The sequence below is a fragment of the Varanus komodoensis genome, unplaced genomic scaffold (assembly GCF_004798865.1).
Source record: "Varanus komodoensis strain SLA01 unplaced genomic scaffold, ASM479886v1 scaffold5, whole genome shotgun sequence".
In the NCBI taxonomy this organism is placed as follows: Eukaryota; Metazoa; Chordata; class Lepidosauria; order Squamata; family Varanidae; genus Varanus; species Varanus komodoensis.
Window position 1 is genome coordinate 54,703,620 of NW_025336087.1, and position 23,103 is coordinate 54,726,722.

At 38.6% G+C, this 23,103-nt stretch overlaps 1 long non-coding RNA gene across 1 annotated transcript; it reads left to right on the forward strand.

Moving 5' to 3' along the window:
• Nucleotides 1-4,953: 4,953 nt before the first annotated feature.
• LOC123031679 lies at nt 4,954-15,620 on the forward strand. Its single transcript, XR_006416361.1, has 3 exons — nt 4,954-5,075; nt 7,242-7,249; nt 15,610-15,620. It is a non-coding gene; the product is annotated as an uncharacterized LOC123031679 (long non-coding RNA).
• The last annotated feature ends 7,483 nt before the right edge of the window (nt 15,621-23,103 follow it).

The window sequence follows — 23,103 nt, forward strand, 5'->3', positions numbered from 1 at the left end:
TGGAGAAGTGGGGGAGGTACTTTTCAAGAAAGGCAAACACAGCAGTTGTTCCCACCCACCCCCTGCAACTGCAGCAGGGGTGGGCAGAATCCAGCCCCTCGACCTTGCCTCCTCTCCAGGAAGCGAGGCTGAACAGCCAGTGTGCTACCTCTTCAGGTCTCACACAGTGTATTCTTCTCATGCACCAAACAGTGCTGGGGGAAGAGCAGAATTTCTGAACTGCCATTACAAGCCACAGCTAGCTGGGCTGGTTTAGAAGTGACCCACTGAAAAGAAGAGGAATTCAGACGACATGATAGATCACCCCCATGGTGCCTTAGCACATCATGTGAACCCAGTCAGTATCTTGTTCCAACCTCCTGCAAGAAGTCTGTATCTTCTTCCCAGCTGCTCCCCATGGTTAAGTCTAAGGCATGAGCACGGGCTGCATATTTAGGTGAGACTCCACCCTCCACCATTCTCACAAAAGTTGTTGTGCATTTAAGTTTGGAAACTGTGTGTTCCAGTTGTGAACGAGTGCTCATTATTTTCTTCTAATGCCTGTTATTCCCTTCTCTTGCTCTTCACTGCCTGCTCTCCCAGGATCTACCCCAATCTGTATGCGTGGGTGTATAGATCCGTCTTTGCAAGTATTCCCTGCTCCCTTAAAACCACTACATTCTCCATCTTTCCCTTGGTTCCTGTTGCCTACCCAGTTGTCTTTAGGCTTCATGAATACAAACTTCACCATAGTAATTTATAACAAGTGCATTTATTTTTGAGCTGCATTTGTTAAAAGTCTGAGTTCAGTGCACACCAGGAGATCTGGCAATGTCTGAAACAAAAGATTTCAGCATGATTAGAGCATCTCCATGGGGGATGAAGGCAGCAAGAACCAACGTATTCAAATAATGCAAATGATCTTGAAGATCCTGTAAAGTAAATAAAAAGTTATGAGTTCACAGTTGGTTTCCTACTAACTACTAAGTCACACAGCAGTGCTGAAAGGAGAAAAAATTACTTCTGCTTCTTTCTTACAACTTTTAAATATTGGCTTTTAGAGGAGGAATGTCAATTTTAAGAAAGTTTAAAGGAAAACTAACAGGAAACAATTTGTTTTTAGGTCCTTCCATTGAACTACAATTTCCCTATAAAATCTTATGAAATAAATATTAGGATATGAGATACCTGTTCAAGAGATAGCATGGTGGCTGGCAGATGTCTTCTAAAGGCTGCCAAAAAAGATGATTAAAGTAAAAGGTGCTCCTTAGAGCCAAGTGAGTTGACTTTCCCATATGATGTATTAGTTCATGAACATCAAGGATTGATCAGCTCAGTCCCAGGATCTGCAATACCACCTTTAGGAAGTAGTGAAACAGTTTCTTTCAGAGAGTAGTACCAACTACAAGTTGAGTGTTAGCAGCCTTCAATCTGCAGTGCCACTGTCTACTACTAACTCTGACACCAGAGACTTGCTGGCTTTATCAGTCCTGTCAATGGCTTGCTCTTTGTCTCTGGACTACTGGCCCGGGCAGCCTCCCATAAAACAGCAGTAAGATTCCATTCGACACTTTAAAGAAAAGCAGGTATCTCATAAGGAGAGATAGGTCATTAAAGGACAACATATTCCAGCAGGTTCCCTTCCTTCTTTCCTCCACAACTTTTATTCCAAAGGCTAGTTGGTGGACTGTTCACTACAACAAGGAAGCAAGGCTAGCAACTTAAAAGTCAGTTTGAAGGATAACAGACCTAAACAACATGTGGACACCCAAACTTGGATTACCCAGAAATAAAATCAATATGGGCCTATCTGGCCATAATTACATGACAAAAGCCATACAAGTTCTGGTCCACAGCTGGATTGCTTCAACAGATTATTTACAATGAAACAGGTCTTCATTTCATTTGTTTATGAACAGGATTGCCAGATTTGACTCCGGGCTATCCTGTCTAGAAAACTTGTTCTGTACCTTATTCAAATGTACGGCGTGATCCAATTTTCTTCCCTGCTTGACACACGCACACACAGATGGATGGGGGGGGGAGACAAATTGGCCCATTTTTCTTTCACACATAGCATTTTAATTAATTAATATATAAATTCAAATTATTTCTGTCCCATTTATGAAGAAAATTGTAATTTTTTTAAAGTCAATACACCACATGAATTTCTTGCCCATCTACACAAGTCAATTTCATTAGATAGAGCTCTTTTCAGCATGGAGATAACCATGTTGTACAGAGTAGCAATTGAATATGAGAAGCTATTTATAAAAAAAAAAAAAAAAAAAAAAAATGGAAATTCAACTTCATAACCGCAAATATTGCTGAATAGACAGAGATTCAAACCCAGGCTTTAAAGACCTAGGCATGCAAAGACCTCTGCCTGGATGAACAAAACATAGGCTTTTTCCCATATGCGTTCAAAATAAAATAATGGACCACAAGTTCCTTCCATCCCATTTTTTAAAAAAACTGCAAATTGCAGTACATTCTTCTTTTAAAAAAATGAATGAAATGAAGTTCTCAATCGCAGAGATAAACTATATGAGCATAAGCTCCAGGGTAAGTGTTAAATGGGAAGGAGGAGTGTGGAGTAAACAATTTCCATTACTGAAATCTTTTAACTTTCTAGCTATCTCTAACCACATTTCCATTGCTTCCTTTCTTCCATATATCTACTGTTATGGTGAGGGGGACAGATATTTGCAATCTGACTTACCTTTTAATATCTGCTAGATTGTTAAATAATAAAAACAGGTGCCAAATAATGTATTCATTTAATTTTATTTTTTAAATAAGTAGCCATAGATAAATCTGCTTTCCAGCTTCTATAGTTATGAACATTATAACAACACAAATATTTGTTTTATTTGCAGTAATAGTCTGCCCGTATTATTTATTATGCTTTCTCTGTACTTAACATAAAAACATCCAAGTACAAAAAAACCACAGAATACTAAAAGGAGGAACATGAAGACTTAATTCATTTGTTGAAACAGTGCCCATTTTCAAGAGGAATTTGTAAATTATTGAGGCTTCATATTTTCAAAACAGTTGCTCTCTCCATCTATATTTACATGATTTTTCTAATGACATTACAATGGGCCTTGTTTTGTTTTACAGAAGAAAACTCTAAATTCAACAGCTCCTGTGAGAGATTTGTACTTTTATCAATGCCAAGAAGTTACTGTACCTGTAAGTTCAAAGCTTTAGAATAAAATTCTGGAGTGGTGGAATTTGTATGGTGCAGCTTAATTATTAGAAAAGGGACTGCTATACTTTTCTGCTATAGGTTTAAACTATTTACAAACTGCTTAATATCCAAGATCACAAATTTTTTTATCAACAACTAAAACAAATAATACAATAAGCACAATCCAAACACCAAAGCATTTATAATCCAATGGAGAAAGATCCACCTTTTGAGGACCAATAACTATTAGAAGTTAAAATCACTAACAGGCACCAAAAGCACTATTGGCACATTTTGTAGAACAATGACATAGACAAAGTCTGCTTTTTCCCCTTAGGATAAGTGTTGAAGTAGAACTAGGGTCCTTTTGATCAGGGCCCATGAAAACCTTTAAAAATTCTGGGCCAATATTTGGTCCAGCTGAACATATACAAGAGAAAATCCACATAAGTCATTCAGGAAGAGATGACTGATGAAGAGAAAGTTTGGATGGGATAAAATTATTTATCCTACAGTTATGAGGTGATGTTATTAGCATCCTTCCCAGGTCCATTTATCAACTCCTTTTTGAAATCACATGGCAATAGCCATACTGATGTTATCAGCTTATTGGTGCTATCTTTCCTCAAAGCCCCAGACAACTTTTCCCAGCACAAGGTACAAGATAGGAAACAAAATCAGTGACCTCAACCATACTGCCTGCAAAAGCACAGAAGCTACATCAAGCAGATCCTTCTAGCTATTAGCCAGTTCACCTAGAAGACACTATGTCACTGGTAATCATTAAGATAGCCAACATTAAGATATCCAACAGAACCAAATAGGGACACACTCCTTTCCAGTTTCTACAATTGATTTCATTCTGCGATGAGCAAGGCAGGTACAAAGCTGAACCAGAATAACTCCCAGTTTTATTTTTTAATAGGTGGCTTTCACTTATTAACTTTTTATTCAATATGCAAGGTTTCATTCAAACAATGCATGCCCCTTCTACCTGTAAGAGTTTACAGTTCTATTAATTTGTTATTTCTCTAGTATTTCATTTTATTAGCATTAAGTGGAAATTATACTGAAGTGGATATTATATCCAGTTTGTGTATGTGGTGGGAAATGTCAACTAAAAATATGTGTAAGCAATTACATGTTGTTGTTAGTCGCGAAGTCATGTCCAACCCATTGCGACCCAATGGACAACATTCCTCCAGGCCTTCCTGTCCTCCACTATTCCCCAGCAGGGCTTTTTTTTTTTTGTTATAGAACGCACCAGAACAGTGTTCCAGCACCTTTTTTTGACGAATTTTTCCAAGTGATTGTGAATGGCCCTGTTGGGCGTAGCAGATCGGCAGCAAAAATCATTACATTGTGCCTGCGGGCTGCTTGTGTGTCGTCGCTGATTGTGAGGGTGCTGCTCGGCTTGGGATAGGTTGTGTGGTCACGTGCTGAGTGCTTACTGCCAGCAGCGACCATTGTGTAAAACTGTGACCCCAAAACTTGAGTTCCGGCACCTTTTTTTTTTTTTTTTACAAAAAAAGCACTGTCCACCGGAATCCACTTAAGGTCACGCCAACTGCTTCAGTGACTCCATCTAGCCACCTCATTCTCTGCCATCCATTTCTTCTTTTGCCAACTATTGTTCCCAGCATTAGGCTCTTCTCCAGAGAGGCCTTCCTTCTCATTAAGTGACCAAAGTATTTGAGTTTCATCTTCAGTATCTGGCCTTCTAAAGAGCAGTCAGGGTTGATCACCTCTAAGACTGACTGGTTTGATCTTCTTGCACTCCAACTTTTCCACTCTCCTATTTCACCTGCAGCAAGAGGCTCTTTAGTTCCTCTTCACTTTCTGTCATTAGAGTGGTATCATCTGCATATCTGAGGTTGTTGATATTTCTCCCAGCAATCTTGTGATTCATCTCATCCCGCCTTTCTCATAATGTGCTCTGCATATAAGTTAAATAGGCAGGGCGACAGTATACAGCCTTGCCATACTCCTTTCCCAATTTTGAACCAATCAGTGTTCTGTGTCCAGTTCTCACTGCTGCTTCTTGACCCGCATACAGGTTTCTCAAGAGACAAATAAGATGGTCTGGTACTCCCATTTCTTTAAGAACTTGCCACAATTAGTTGTGATCCACACAATCAAAGGCTTTAGTATAGTCAATGAAGAAGTAGTAGATGTCTTTCTGGAACTCCCTAGTTTTCTCCATGATCCAGAGTATGTTGGCAATTTGATCTCTAGTTCCTCTGCCTCTTCGAAATCCTGCCTGTACTTCTGGAGTTTCTTGGTCCACATACTGCTGGAGCATAGCTTGCAGGATTTTGAGCATCACTTTGCTAGCATATGAAATAAGTGCAATGGTGCGGTAGTTTGAACATTCTTTGGCATTGCCCTTCTTTGGAGTCGGAATGTAAACTGACCCTTTCCAATCCTGTGGCCACTGTTGAGTTTTCCAAATTTACTGGCATATTGAGTGTAGCACTTTTACTGTATCATCTTTTAGGATTTTGAATAGCTCAGCTGGAATACTGTCGCCTCCACTAGCATTGTTGCTAAGACTTACTAAGGCCCACTTGACTTCACATTCCAGAATGTCTGGCTCAAGGTCAGCGACCACCCCATCGTGGTTATCAGGGACGTTATGATCTTTCTTGTATAGTTCTTCCGAGTAATCTTGCCACCGCTTCTTAATCTCATCTGCCTCTGTTAGATCCCTGCCATTTTGGTCCTTTATCATACCCATCTTTGCATGAAACGTTCCCTTCATATCTCCAATTTTCTTGAAGAGGTCTCTAGTCTTACCTATTCTGTTGTTTTCTTCTATTTCTTTGCACTATTCATTTAAGAAGGCATTCGTATCTCTTCTAGCTATTCTCTGGAATTCTAAATTCAATTACTTATATCAGTGAACATAGGCCAAATTCAAATGTTTCTAACTAATAGGCCACTTCTTACCTGTTTTTAGTTTTGAAAATAATACATTCTGGAGATCAAGTCTATTCTTTTGCTTCATTGGCCTGTAAACATTAATGATGAATACTTGCTCAGCTGTACAACAGTACTCTTGGAAAGCAATAAGTGTCCCATGTCCTCCCTCCACCAGCACTAAACGTTATGAAGTGCCTTTTCTGAGTTCAGTGCAAGAAGAAATTAATAGTCGTCTGCATATCCACAATAAAGTGCTTTCTTCTTTATTCTTTGATAGCAAGAACAAAAATAATGCTCTCAGTTTTTGAGCACATCTTTTGATGCAGTGTTTAAGGTCATCTGGTACTAATGACACCAGATGACCTTAAATAAATGGGAGTATAAAAGTCCTATGATGGAGCTTTAAGAATTAAAAGGATAGTGAAGACAACTTTAGAGTTTACCAAGGAATTCATCAGCTTATAGAATGATTTAACTATGTTTAATGCATACTAGTCTTACTTATCTTCTTTTTCATAAAATGTGCTGTATGTATAAACTTTGGAACACTGGGGTTGATGAAGAATTAGTATTTACTGCTGAAACAACAAAAGAAACTGCAATTCCTTGATGAAAATAGCAGGTAAGAATATAAACACAATATTAACAGTAAAAAAGACCACCACAAATCATATAACGCAATCTTGTGGAGTTTGTGGTCATTTATGTTATGACAGCTATGGCATTACTGCATAAATAAAAGATAGACAATATATTTGTTAAACTCTTGCAGAAAAATAACAAAGCATCTTATGGCACTAATACATTTTTGGAACATAATTTTTATAGACCGTATCCAATTTCAATAATATGCATGAAGTGCTAAGCTCGGTCAGTAGTATTTACATTAAGTATGGGCAGGGAGGTGTTTTTATAAAATGAGGCCAAAGGACCAAGTAACACAGGCAATTAGAGAGCACAAATTAGAATGAGTTCCAACTAAATGCATAAAAGATCCCAAGTGTGCTCCACTACAAACTGCTGATGAATGGGCAAAGCAAGATGAATAGTGTACATAAACACCTAAAGAGGAACAATTACTTTTTCTAATGAGCTAGGCATTCTCAACCCATGCTCAAGTTTGTAAGAGTCAAATTTAGAAAAGAATTCCAAGTCTGAACCTTCATGGAGAAATCTACACTTTGTTCAAGTATAGAAAATGTCTTGCCTTTACAGAATGTTTAGAGAGAGATAAATTCTTCTTCCGTTACTATTTTAAATATCTGATTACTGGCCATTTTATTGCATTGATTAAACTTGGAGCATGGTAAAAGTTGAAAGTTAGGTTACATAAAGTAGTAAAACACATTTTTGCTTAATCCTATTGTAGCAATTCAGTCAATGCTAGACCACACATCCATTGACTGAAGAATAATTCAAAAATTACCTATTGCACAGGTGTTGCATAGAAACCCCCGTTTGGGAAGGATCTGGATGAGTGACTAAACTACGGATGAGCGAAAGAGAAGCAATTTTTGTGAACATATATGTCAACCACTGAAAGGTATCCCCTTTAGTCATTCTTCAATAATAGGAGCAAAGGGGGCACAACTATTTGAATTCATTCTAACTAAACAGTCTTTAGTTGCCCTCAGAAATGTCACCATTAAGCAAGCACATGGGAAATAGCCATTAGAGGCTGCCTGCATTGGCCCACTGTGGATGCCCACACTGAGATGCCCTCCGCAGCACTGCTGTGCTACCACATAACGCATGAGGATTACTATCCCTGTGCAATCCTCTTTCCCAACATTATGAGGCTCCCAAAAGCCAAGGATACACCTGCTCATACCGGAAGAATGATGAAGAAGTCATTAAGTTTCAAAAGGCAGCATAGCATACTTTCCCAGAGTCCCCAGTACAGGGTATCCATGTAACCATGCCAAGTCCTTATGACCTTCAGCTTGTTAAGAAGCACAACAGAGATAATTGCCTTTAACTTGTTTTCCCAAAGTATATTCCTTAGAAAATAGATTTTCCTTAGAAAAAGCTGTGAAAACAGAAACTGCTTGGTTTATTGAAGCAACTTTGTCCTTCCTCTCCCTCAGAAAGGGAATTAGAACTCATGTGCACTCACAGCTTCCGAAACACTGGGAAACAAGAACTTTATAAAATCCAGGGCAAGACGTGTTGTCTTTTGCTCTTGGTTTGAGCAAAGGAATTGATGTGATGCTTGCTCAGGCAACTTTGAAGGCACATGCAGTTTTGCCTGGCCTATTCAGGAAACCGATGTGGCCACAGATAAAAGGATATCAGGCTTTCTTTTGCACACCATTGCATTCAGTAAACTTTTTATAATCTTTGACATAGATAGTTTTATTTTTTTCCCCTAAGTATTCTTAAATCTAAAGTGAGGTGCTTTGGGTGGACTAGGCACTGTGGGATTCATACTCTGAAACTTATTAGCAGATGTGGTTCCAAGGAAAATTAAAGTTGCCCACTCCTGCTATAGCTAAATCTGATTGGCTGCATAACAATATTATCACAGTCCCCAAATGATATCCGAAAGATTGGAAACACTCTTTTAAAAAACAGAAAAAAGCTGTAAAAAGGAGTGAAATGCACAGAAGCAAACAGAAAAACCAAATGGCAGGAAAGAGCTTTGCAAGCAAATGCCAACACTTTTTCATGTTTCCCTCTGTATGTGGGGTGCGAGAGGGGGTATTTACTATTTTGAAAGCACTACTTTGAAGCCAAACATTCAAAACATTTTATTTATTTATTTAAAATATTATTTTAAATTAATTGTATTTGTTTGTTTTTTAAAAATTAATTAATTAATTAAAATAAATGAAAATCTAGTACTGTAATGTTCCAATATGGAACATTGGTGTGGTTAAAAGGAAGATGGGAATGAAGCAACTGCAGCTATAAGGCAGAAAATAATGTCGTGATTTGCCTTTGAATAGAAGTATCAACAGTCACAGCAATAAGTGTTATTTCAGCTGATGTGTCAAGGCTGTCATGTCAATGACAAACATAAAATACTTTCCAACATTAGTAGCTTCCAGCTTCAACATGCTCACCTACATGTTAATATGTCTGAGATTGAAACTATCCCTAACACTTTTACTCCCCTTCTCAATTAGCAGTGTTCTCTCTTATCCAGGGACTGCAAAAGACACTTAATGAATTTATAACTCACTAATGTCTTAACAATGATTTCCCAAATACAAGCAGAGGTAAAAGCAAACAACCATGTAGTCCACTTCTCTCAATTCAGTGATTTTTCCAGAAAAGATCATGGGTTCTTGGTAGACATTCAACACCTTTAAACAGGCTAAGGAGGCTAATTAGTCTTAAGACAGGTAGTCTTAAACCAGTTTGGGGTCCGGCTATCAAAAGTACCGTCTGCACCCATATATACCAACCCACCCCCTTAGATCAGCTCAGGAGGCCATTCTATGAGAACCACCCCTCAGGGATATGAGAGGGATGGCAACTCGGTGAAGGGCCTTTTCTGCTGCTGGAACACCCTCTTTCTGCTGGAACATCTTTGGGACTCCCTCCCTGGGGAGATTTGCCTGGCACCATCTTTATCTTCCTTTCAGCACCAGGCAAAGACATATCTTTTTAGGAATTTTTCTAACATTTAGCTTGCATGCTGTGGGCCTTTTTAAATGCTTTTATAGATGTTTAATTTGTTATGTTTCAATTGGTTTTAATATGTTTTACTCCATTAATATGTTTTACGCATTGTAAGCCACCTAGGAAGACCTCAGCAATTATAGGCAGCCTATAAATACAAGTAAATAAATAAATAACTGTGGGATAGAAGGTGGCAGTCAGCTCTGTGCTTCAACTGATACAAGGTAGTTTTAGTTTTAATGTGGTCTTTACAGTTTCGAAAGTATACATCTTTAATATATGTGAACTTTTTCAGCACGCTCCTTAAACAAAAAAGGAAATTCCCCTTTATTTAACCATCAATATTCTGCATGCATAGCTGTCAGAATAATAAAAAATACTATGCAGAAAATTTTAATATATTATCTTTATAGAGTAATCAGTTGTAGTGTGACCACATATTGCTTGCAAATTCAATAATGCACATTTGTGCAGTATATGCCTACCAGTGTTCATGTGCATTGATTTTAAGATATCCTGTGGCTGGCATTCAACAAATGCAAGTTCATGTGCAAGTACTATATAAAAACTATTGTACAACTGGTTGGTAGCTATCTCACACACACATTCGGGGCTAATGTAAATAGAACATAACTGTGCCCTGCACGCATTTGTCATGAAGAATGCATGTGTAATCTGTTCATGAAGAAAAAAAGTGTGCACATTCTCCAGCCATCATGCATTTTCTTCATTTTGCATATTCTTTGGTCACTGCACACAGTTTAAAAAAATACTCTGGGGAAATGTGCATATCTTGACTGCATTTTGCCCAGGTTGTGGGAAATACTCACAGCTTTGCACAATTTGCATAGTTTCAGACAGTCTCTGAAGCCTCAGAAAATCCTTAGCGTTTCATACATTTGCTGAGCAATCTGTACAGTCTCCAAGTAACTGCAGAACGTGCATAATTTTTACATAATCTGATCATAATTTGGTAATTTGCCCATGCAAAATTATAAGGCCTCCAAGGAACCTTGAGAATACACAGATCAGCAACATAAGAAAGGATTTTCTTATGTTCACTGTTTTTTCAGTATACTTTGCCTATAAGTGATATTAGGGAATGTTCCAACAGTGATTTTCTGAGATTAACCTGAAGGATTAATGCTACATACCAGTGCTATCTAGAAACCAGTCTGTCTCTAAAAAGGTCCCGACTGAAAATACAGATTTCTGGGCTTACAGAAAACAAGGCTCAAACAGAGCACTCTGCAAGGTTCTGATAGTCAGCTAGTCTCTCTCTCTCTCCCCCCACCCCCACTTCTCTCCCTCTCCTGCCCTCAAATTATGGTCTGTCTGCAAAATGAGATGGTAAAGTACAGAAGTGGTACAGTAAGTTCTCTCTTTACAAACTTCATATGGTAACCATATTTGGGATTATTTGCCTGTGTAAAAGGCATGTGCAAGTAGGTTTAACTAGACCTCCTCCCACCTCCAACACACTAGTATTTTATACAGGGATGCATTCAAAAAGGGAATTATATAGTCCAATCTCTTATTCTGTCTCTTCATCCTTTTGCAGGTTTAAAACTAAGGGCTAAAAATGTGTGTAATGTGACTGCTGTCCATTAACATGAATTGACAAATTAGTACATACTAATTAGTACATTAGTATGACTTACTGGTTTATTATTTATTAACAGTGTAGCTGCAATTTCTCAGAAATACAGAGTCTGCAGAGTGACCTATTTTAATTGGCAAAGATACCAAAAACCCTGGGAAAAAGCATACAGAGAAGTCTTCTGCAAACCCTGATTGCCAAGTTACTTGGCAATTCTTCTTAACTGGAACAAACATATCACACTGTCAGGTGTTCTGAGTTCTGAAATCCAAGGGTGGCATTGGACATTCACCATCAGAAAGAGAGGACTGAAAAGAGTGCAGGAAGCAGCAGCATGGAAGAGTTAATTTGGCTCTACTTAAAAGTTGATATCACCACAGTAGTTGTTGGCTGAGCAAACTGATTTACTAACAACTCAGTCTGGGCTATATAATCTGACATTAAGTAGGAAATTCTCCTGTCACCTAGATATCCATCTGGAACACTTTTCTCAGGACTCTTGGCACAGTTGTATTCTTGGTTTCCTGCTTAGCTTTGGCTCATACATCAGCCTGGCATGGCTAGTTACTAGCCTTGACCGGAATCTATTTTATCATGGAAATGACCTTTTTATCTAGCCATGACTTGACAAATGTATGTGATCAAAAGAACGGTAAGAATCTGTAAAATATACTATATCTCAAAATCTACCTCATTAACTCCTATAGTAGATTGCTTTGAATGAGAGGCTTGGAATGAAGTACCTTGCTTTCAGGTCTAGTCCAGATGCTTTGTTGCTTGGGGAGGAACAAATGCCATCCCCTTCCTCCCGCCCTCACCATCCCCAAGTTAAGGTATATCACGAATTATTGCTGGTCAATTTCTTTTGGCACCGAAGCCAAAAAAAAAAAAGGATAACTCTGCCTGTGGACATTATAAAGTAGTAATGGGGTGGTGGTAAAAACAACAACAATATATCAAAAGTAAAAATGTCGTGCTTTTTCATGACACACAAAAACAGCTGCCTGAGGCAGCCATCTCACTCTATCGAATGGAAGGAGAGCTGGCCTTGCTTCTCTGTTTTCCAGAGCTTTATGTATCTTACCCATTGGCTGCAAGGCCTCTAACATGTGCATGTCATAGCAAGAATGGGACCAAAAATGCAAGCAAGTAGCCACCTTCCGAAAGCAGGAGTCAGAGATCAGACGGATCAATACAGGTGATTTTGTGTTTGGTGCCTATAAAGTCTGCAGTGTTTAAAGAGGGGTGCCCTACCTTTTGTGTGGTTTTGTGGGCAATATTAATGAACAAGACATAACATACAAGGCACAGGTGCCCCTCAATATATCTCAAGACATTCCCTGAGAAATTTCAAAAAGGAGTATGTGTGCAAAGGAAACTTTACAGCCTTAAAAAACAAAAAAGATCTATCCCCTTCAGTGGTTCTGTGGGCAATTTGACATTTGTTGTCTGGTTATGATACACACCCACACAGAGATTCAAGCCCATACACATACAGAGAGAACATTAGAGAAGTGATGCGTGCAAACTGTAAAACCCTGTTCATAAAGATCTCAATCCACAACACACAATCCACTCTATGATTCTTTCCTCCTCATTTCAGAGCCTAGAAACTCATCATATTCCTATAGACAAGTGGAAGAGGAGTCATCAGAGATCACTGCCTTTAAGCAGAGAGAATTTGTGCAGGCCCATACATTCTGCCCTGTTAAGGATCTGTATCACTGGCAGCTGCTGATGTTAAGAGTTGTGACCAGATGTTTCCTTTGCTTAGGCATAGCATGCATGGCTTTAACACTTGGAAGTACTAAATATGTACAACTCATATGTACTCTTTTTTGTGTGCATGTACATTTTGGATACACCAGAGGTTCTCTAGCTTTGTATACCAGAATACATGTGAGAAAGTTAAAAATGAATGAGGACCCTCAGTCACAAAATGAAGTTGCTTGACTGGAACCAGTCACAAAATGGTGACTGACATAATCATTCAAAAGTTTAAAAAAGAAGGTGAACATAAGCATAATCAGCACACAATTATTCAAATCATTTTATAAAGTTATCCAATCTCTACTTGCAAATTGCTAAGCTTTTCCTACAGTTATTTCTATAACTTAACCCTAGTAACTTTCCTCAAGTTAAATGCAGACATTGACTCTGAAGGTATTATTACTCAGCTTCCTCATTTCAAGAAGAAATTGCTGATCCTGATGCTCTAAGTCTGGATGTGTTCATGGCCACTTGTGTTAGTGTCCACCAGGTTATTCCCCACACCTTACTTTAGCTGTATTTCTTAAGACTATTTTAAATAGTTTTAACTGCTAGATACTGCAAAGTGTTGCCCCTTATTTGGTTCAAAATCTTGATTTTGCTTCAAAAGAGTGATTCTTTACTTTGGAGTTCAGATCCACCATCTCTGCCTTGCACTTACATTGTTGGACAAGGTACTAGTCCAGCGGTGGCGAACCTATGGCAAGCGTGCCACAGTGGGCACGCAGAGCCCTCTCTTTCAGCACACGAGCCATGTCGCGCCAGCATCACCCCAGCAGCCGAGCATCAGATAACAGTGCACATAGGGGCCATGCGCATGCTCGGAAATGAGTAGCGGCGCACGCATATATATATATATATATATATATATATATACACACACACATATATATATATTGCTTGGACTGGCTGTGAGTTGTTTTTTCTGAACTAAAACTTCAGTTTTCAGGTTTTATTGCAGTGTTGGCACTTTGCGATGATTAAGGTTTTGCGTTGCAGTCTGGGCACTCGGTCTCTAAAAAGTTCACCACCACTGTACTAGTCTATCAGTCTCACAATTAGCCCTGTGGGAAATGAGCATTTTATGACTGCTCACGTCCCTAATGGCAGCCATAGTATGAGAGTACTGTGACACTGTAAAAATTCTAAATACACCCACCAACTCAAAATGGTCAAGGACCACTCCTTTAAGTAGAGAAAACTGTTTATTTTATATTGTTTTTTTCCCCTCCTTCCATGCTTCTCAAAGTCTTCTTATCTCCTGCCATTTTTTCTATCATCCCCCTTTCTTAATTAACTTGTACTGTATCTCCAACAGCCAGTTTCTTTTTTTCTCCCTCCATCCTGCCACTGTTGCATTTATTTCCTCCTATAACAGCTTTCCTCTCTTATCCCATCTCTCTTTATGGGCATTTTAAAACATTATTATTATTATTAAACTGTTGCTTTGTTCCCTTTCCAGCTCCATGCAGTTTGAAAGATGAGGCCATGGCACAGGGCGGTCAAGCAAAAGGCACCTGGTAGTCTGTAGCACTGAGACCCACCTAAATGTCAGCTGAGACCCACTGGTGGGTCCCAACCAACATGCTGAGAAATGCTTGTATGCCAAACATGAGTTCATCACTAGAACGTCCTCCCTGCAATGTATTTTTCCAATAATTGAGAGTAAAAAAGTAAAGACAGACTCTGTACACCCAATTCCATGGTGGACTGAAGCCATACAGCAGTATTAATAAGTAAGTGAATGCTTCCTAGTGTACTGCAAGAAATTAGCTGAATCGATCTCTTCCCAATCAGGACAAGTTAGCAGAGCTCCTTTGTTCAACTTCCACTTACTTTCCCCATTCTGGAAAAAGTAGTTTTGGCTAGTTTTGGTTGCACTGTGTAGCAAAGTTCCTATTGTCCTTCCCAGTAGCACAATATGTTCAGACCTACCAATTTGACAACACTGGATACTGCCCATACTATTTAAATATACTGAATATGGCATCCTATTTTTGCCATGGATGAATGATATGGCAACATTCCGTTGATCATTCATTACTTAAGTACCTTCTATCCTTACTAATGCCATATTATTTTTCCAGCTGTTCTTCGATCCATTTCAGAAGCTGCAATGCACAGTTTTCATAGACCTAAGACATATTCTAGTTTGCATGAATGTATTCATTGACCTAAGTAGGTAAGTTATATTTTCCACTTAACTTGGTTTGGACTGACTGGTACTTTAGACTTTACTGAAGTGCAAAATAGTAGTATTGGCATACAGTAAAAAGTTCCTCTATAATTTGTGATTTTACACTCAACTTAGAAATAACACGACCCATTCAAACCCTGAAACTTTCCCAGGAGTGTGTACATAACAGCATTTCCAGTGACTTCTAAAATATTATGGCCTTATTGAGAGCTGGAAGAAAATGATGAAAATTTAGCTTCGGTTGATAATTATCTGCAGCAATAGTTTACCCAACAGTGCAAATATAAATCTGAAATACTAGCCTTTGGAATCCAGTAGCTAGTGATTCAGACTTTCACATTAGCACTGTAAGATGAAATCTAAATGCATGTTTCCCTGCCCTATAGACACTTCTGAAATGGTCTTTGAAAGCATATGCTTCAGTTTTCAGGCATGCAGTTCTGATATGGAAGAATAAATTACAGCCTCAAGGAATTATTTAGAATAGTGTAATGAAATACCACGAAACAGCAAAACACACACTCTTTCAGCTAGCAATACCAAGTTATTCTTCTATGGCAAAACAATGCTAATCAATTTCTGTTTTGAAGAAAAGGACAATAATTTCCCCTTAGCTGGACTGCACAGAATCTATGCAGCCACAGCAGCTACTCAAAGTCTCTCTGCATAAAGCCTCTCACTACTTAGGGTTTCAGTTATGAAATGCAGTGCATATTAAGTTCTCATGTACAGTCAGCAAACTGGAGATGGTTCTTCTAAGAAATATTTTCAGAGTTTGCCACAGCCCTAAGTCTACCCCCATATACAATTAGGCTACCAATGGCTATTAGTTCCTATGGCTATACGCTACATACAATGTCAGAAGCTTTTGTATGTTTTTGGGGAACATGAGAATTGCATTCTGGCTTTACCACAGGAAGCTGGTTAGCCACGGTCTGCACGGACTGCTGTGCTAGATCTTGTCTGATCTGACCTTAGTCTAAGCCAGCATCCACTCTTCATGCGCTCTTAATTTCCTCTCCAAATTTAGAAAAGACAGCAGGTCCCTTGTTCTAATTTTATTTTCACCAATCTGTAGAATAAGAAACATTGTGTCTGTATTTCACAGTCCCACTTGTGAAGTCTAATGTTTCTAAAGGCTTTTGAGTATTTATGATAAAAGACTGCACAGAAATGCAAAGTATCATCATTATTATTCTCCAGAAATTTCCTTCCCTCAGAGAGAAGATCCCAGAAGAGAAGAAAAATCCAACAAGGCTACTTCAAGCTACTCTTTATCCTTTTTAGTCATGTCAGCTGGCAAGTTTTTAACTGAAAAGGGGTAAGGAAAAGAAAATTATAAATAGCACACATATAAAGATAAACCTAGGGGGTTTTTTATGGTTTTAGATAAACCTAAAAAAGAAACAAACACTGTCAAATCTTAAAATCTGTGGAAAGTTACTAGACACCATTTAGGCATAAAGTATCACAAGCAAAATATAACAGCTCCTGTATTACTTCCAGGTCAATCTTACAGCTTACATTTTCCATAACCATAACATGTACATATGGCCAAAAATTCAACCAAGCAATACAAATTTTACACAGTAAGAATACGTTCATCTGTAAGGCATTTAACAGACTGTTCATGCACTCAAGTTTAAGGAACCCATCTGTAGATTTTTAAAGATTATTTATTTGATTTATTAGATTTATACCCTGCCTTTTTCCCTCCTCAAGGAACTCAGGGCACATCATATAACTCTTCTCCTTCCAATCTCATTCTTATCCCCAGAACAACAACCCTATGAAATGGATTGGGATGACAGCCTAGGACAGTGGTGGTGAACCTATGGCACGCATGCCACAGCAGGCATGCAGAGCCCCCTCTGTCAGCATGTGAGCCAAGTCACCCCAACATCACCCCAGCAGCTGAGCGTCGGATAGGGGCCATGCACATGCTCGGAAAGGAGTACCTGCACCGGGCAATGATGTCACAAGCCGCGACTCGTCTGAGCTTTCACATACCCAGTTAGTGCGCTGCCAAGGATATATATATATTTGCTTGGACTGGCTGTAAGTTTTAATACATTCATTTGTATTAAGAAATTATATCAAATCTGATACAAGAAACAGACTAACAGATGACCTGAGTGCTGCATGTGTGGCTCTCAAACTAACAAAGTATGAGCCAAGGTGAGTCCCTTGGACCACAAGGCGATCAAACTGGTCAGTCCTAGAGGAGATCAACCCTGACTGCTCCTTAGAAGGCCAGATACTAAAGTTGAAACTCAAATACTTTGGCCACCTAATGAGAAGGAAGGACTCCCTGGAGAACAACCTAATGCTGGGAACAATAGATGGCAAAAGAAGAAGGGGACGGCAGAGGATGAGGTGGCTAGATAGAGTCACTGAAGCAGTTGGTGTGAGCTTGAGTGGACTCCGGGGGATGGTGCTGGACAGGAAGGCCTGGAGGAATGTTGTCCATGGGGTCGTGATGGGTCGGACATGACTTCGCGACTAACAGCAGCAGCAGCAGCAAAGATCATATTAATTGTGCAAAAACACGCCAAATGCAAACTTTTATCTTTCAATAAAAAGTTGTATCATTGAAAGCCCTGTTATTGTGTATTTCTTTTAAGACAAAAGATGTTAATGTATGAGTTGTTTTTTCTAAACTAAAACCTCAGTATTCAGGTTTTATTGCAGTGTTGGCACTTTGCAATAAATAAGTGGGTTTCGGGTTGCAGTTTGGACACTCAGTCTCTAAAAGATTCGCCATCACTGGTCCAGGAGTAGAACCCAGATTGCCTGAATCACAGTTCCAGGCTCTTAACTACTACACTGCCCTGGCTCTTAATCCACACAGCTTGGTAGACAGGTGTGAAAAGGTTTTAGTCAGCATTTTCTTTTTCAGTGCATTAAGATAATAAATGATTTAATGAGTTAGAGAACCCTTTTTTGCTGATTTAATCCATTTATATTTGTGTGTGATCCAAAGCAAGTAGAAAAGAGCCAGCCAAAGAATATATATAAGATAGTGTCAAAATTATTTTTTAAATCTCAGTATAGAAATAGCAAAATGTTACATTTAGAATACTGAAACCATTTTTCCAGTAGTTTTACCAAACTTGTTGACAAATCAATACTGAAATATAGTTCAAGATTTGACAGCTGGATGCTTATTTTAGGAGCAGTATACATTGAAAATTGCACAAAAAAACATTTTTGAGAACATTTGAAATCTAGTACTCAGTATTTTTGGTAACAAATTTAAATGCTAAAAGCAAAACCTAAAGCAAAAGCTAAAGAAATAACCTTGTATCTTGGTCTTTCTTCCATGCTAATCAACTGTTTGCTGTTTAATCAAGAAACCTGCTCTTAAAGTATCTGCAACTTGCTGCCTTGTGGTTGGTGCTTTACACATAAGGTCTACAACTCATTCATGTCACCCTAATTATTAGATTTGAAAGAGAAGTAGATGGAAAACCCAGCCTAAAATTGTGAACTAACCTGTTTCACTATTCTGATTCATCCAGAGGTCATCATCTAATCAAAGAAACTTACATCTTAGGTTCACTATCATTTTCCCAGTTGTCACAGCATTCCATAAAGTACAGCAATTTACCAATTACCAGTGAAATGAAGAACACATCCTATACCTTGCATTTTATCATTACTTACCATCTCTGAATATGTAACTATTCACATGGTTTCATTATGGTACTACTTTCAGAATCAGCTTTAAGAATTCAAGTATCATATGAAATGTTTATATGCATTCAAGGAAGGCTGACCATCTTAATAAAACTGATCATTTTTTAATGAAATAATAGTGTGTATTACTTGAATAAGATCAAATAAAGTTTGATGGAGGTCATAAGACAATAATAATTCGGGGGACCACAGGTAACTATCATGCCCCATTCTTTTGTACAGCAAAAATATACTGTATCCGGAATTAACCAAGCTGGAGTGCATATGAAGTAGGGGAGGTGCTAGGCACTTGAATGATTCCGTATTCAGGCCCACAGGACAGAAAAAAGATCATATTTGCATATACTGTAAGACTTCAGTGTGTATATCTTTAAGGACACAGTGTCCTAAAGATATGCTATCTGGAAAATGGGAGGTATGAACTAGGGAGAGGGCAGCTTTTGATTTCAGAGGTGAGGGGACCTCAGGGGTGAGGGGACCTCAGACAGAAAGTCTCAAGTGTAGCAACAGTAGGAATATGTGGGCAAAAAAACCCTAGCTGGACCAGATGCAACAGAAAACAGAGCCCTCGTACATTTATTTCGGTAAGCACCCACAATCAACAAGGTGATGGGGCAGTTGGATTCTTATTTTCAGGGCACCAGAATGATTTTGGCTCCAGCCTTAATCAGCCACACTCTAACACCATCTCCAACATGAAGCAAGATCAAAAACAGTCAGACTTTTGTTCTTTTAGGTCTAAAGTTCCAAGCACAAGAATGTATTTGAACAGAAGGTTTGGGAATTGAGAACACTGCCCACCTGTTGTGCATTTGAAGTTATCCAGTAGCTGTCTATCCAAGGGACAGGGTGGGAATAATAATGGCATTCATTTATAATGCCTTCTGAAAAAAGGTAATAGGAGTTTTCCTGTTGCTAAACAAAGGCAGCTATGGTAAAGAGGATCAGATCTACCAGACCTCATATTAAACAAGCAGCACAAAGATATAGTGCTGGAAAAAAATTAAGTATATTTCAGATTGAGTTAAGTGTGTAATGGACTACTTTATTCATTCAATCATTCATTCATTCTGATAATAATTGTATTCCCTGAAAGTAGCATACACTATTACATGAGCAAATTTGCACTCATGCAAAATAAATTTCTCCCCATTTCCTCTGCAGAGCAGTGGGTAACTCATCAGATAATGGAGGACAGACCAGTCCATGCCAACTGGGTTAGTCTACATGTCCTAAACTAGTATGCTGGGCGCAGGTGAAGGGCAGGACACTGCTTTGTGACCAATGGTGAAGCAAGAATCAAAAGCCAGCCTGAGATGGGATGATGTGCCTAATAGGGAAGGGGGACTGCCAACTTATGCTTTGTTTCAGGCAGCAAACACATTGGCCTGACCCTCTTCCCAAATGTATCTTTGCTTCCTTGAATACCAATTTATTTCCCCCATTTTTTTCTAATTTCTATTACTAGGAATGGGTGAGAATCATAGCATGTGTGTCTAGGGCAGACACAGATAGCCAGTTTGTAAGCCACCATGACTTATTTAAGATATGGTGGGTTATGGCACCTATTGGTGACCATGTAGAATATTTAAGCCTTGGCCATTGGTTGCTCTGGTTCATCTGTCACTGAGGTCAGGTAAGGGTTGCTTATGCAGGGATTAAACAACAGCCTATATTTTCTGTGAGGGCTTTTTAACCTGCCCTAAGCCACCCTTCCTGAGTTTGTATGACTTGATAAGCAACATCTGCCTGCCAAGGCCCAAATATTCAAAAGAGAAGCCAGCATTCACCACAACACTCTATAGATTAAATAAGCCTCTATGGGTTGCAGCAATCCTGAGCACCCATTCACTGTCATACACCATTAAACCATCCAGCCCAGCATCATCTACACTAATTGATACTCTTCAAACAAGAGTATTGCCCAGTATGACAAGCACTTGATCTGGAATGCTTTCCAGCTAACTAGGGTAGATCCGAAGGCTTACTTTGCTGTTCTTGTTTTGATTCATTCTTCTCTTTGAGAGAGGTTGAAATATAGTCTCTGAGTATTCTTTACTATCAAAATAGCATAAATCATCAGTTTCAGCAACTATGGTACAAAAAAGCAAAAAGTTTTCCCTAGATAATTGCAATCAATGGGAAAAGACTTACGATAACAACCAGAAATTCTTTTATATCAGATCCATCCGTGTTTTCACATCAGAAGCCATTAAATCAATAAGATGCTGAATAACCATTTCTATCTTTCATTTTTATAAACAGATTAAAGGGCACAGTAATGTTAATCAGTTAACTACTCTCAAAGAACTATTAACAAAGCTTTCAAGCACAAGGGATTATTATAATGGTTATCAACCTTATTGAACTTATCACAAACATAAATGGAATCACAATTATTAATTTGTAATGAATGAAGAACAGATATCTATATATCTGTGGACAATAATCAGATTGTGTCATTAATGTATATATGAAATGCTTAATCAGAAGTCCATTGGTGTTCAAAGTGTCTCATTCCTTCATAAGAGTATTTCAGGATAGAATAGGCAAGAATTTTACTAGTCGTTTTTCTTTTTCTTTTTTTTTAACAAGAACCTATCAACCTTTACCATTTTCCCAGAAGAGGACAGATATAATTTGAGATTTAAAAAACGAAATATGAAATGGAAAGCAAAATGAACAGTTTTACCTATTTAGAAGAGGGTTTTCAGTTAGAGTGAATCCCTCTGAATTCAGCCCTATTTGTGGTGTTGGATTTGGGCTGCTTCAGTTTCTTGACAGGCTCCTCATCTTTAAGATATACAGCAGGCAGGTAGTATCTGACTGCCATACTATTAGCCAGCCAGGTTTGGACAACATAAAAACCCACAGTGGCTTCAGATGACCTGGCTAATGGATAAGGTGCAGTTTCCACTGTCCGTGCTCATGAAATAGACCTTTAATTTTCTTTGTTTTCTAAACAACCATTATGCTTATGCGCATGGTTCATTGCTGTGAAGTGGAGACTTTTTGAAAAGGTACTGGACAGCTCCTCTTGCTCTCCCCACAAAAATTATGACAGAGATGGTAGAATGGCGTATGCTGCTGTTCTCCCAACTCCCATGAGGTAAAACTAATGAGAGCGACACAGATTGCTTCTCAATCTGCCCCTACTCTGCCCTGCTTGCTAGTGGGTATATCCTGTGACAGATCTCATCAAATTTAACAAAACCTGATATTCCAAATTAGTGTAATTAAAAACCAGTGGCATGACACAACTTTGATCACGGTAAGGAGAGGTTTACCCCGAAACAGCTTCAGCGCATAGTGGATCTTACACTCAGTCTGCAAAGACACATAATAGTCAGCATAACCATGTTGAGTCATGGCAGTAGTTGTAGGCCTGAATGCCTGAAGAGTTACAAGTTATTCACCCCTGATTTAAGCAGAGGGATTTATTTTAAGCATAAAGGTCTTCCACAGAGAAGGAAACCATTAAATAAGATTGTGTGTAGGTATGAATCTAACTGTTAAAGAGATTAGCTTATCCTTTGGTGGTACACACCAAGTCCTCCTTATCCTCAATAACCAGTGAAGTCCAAAAGAAAAATGCCTGCTAGAAAACAGAGGAAAATATATTTTGTTCTGCCACAAAAACACACTCCAATTGGCTCAGTTGCACTGACGACATGGAATATTTACAAATATGTAAGTGTTCACATGTGCATGTTCACACCACTTGATTACTAAAGCATGGTTGTGGTATCTATAAATGAGTCATCCTTGACAAAAAAATAATAATCTGTATTTGTAAGGAAACACTTTTGAATAGATTTTTGTCCACTGCCTGCCACCCCAAGTTCTGTTTGGGAAGAATGAGAGACCTTGGAAATTGATACTGCAGTAAGAAAAAATAATCAGAAACACCCCCAGACACACACTTCTACCAGTAGAAGTCAGAAGAATGTGCCATTCCATTCACCTCAGGATACAACCAATAAATATACACTGTCAAAAATGCAAGACAAACATTAAAATCAAAGGATGCATATTCATGTCTGAACTATACTGATTATCGTCCATAAGGAGTTTATCGGAATTTAGAATATGAGGAGGAAATTTTCACTCAGG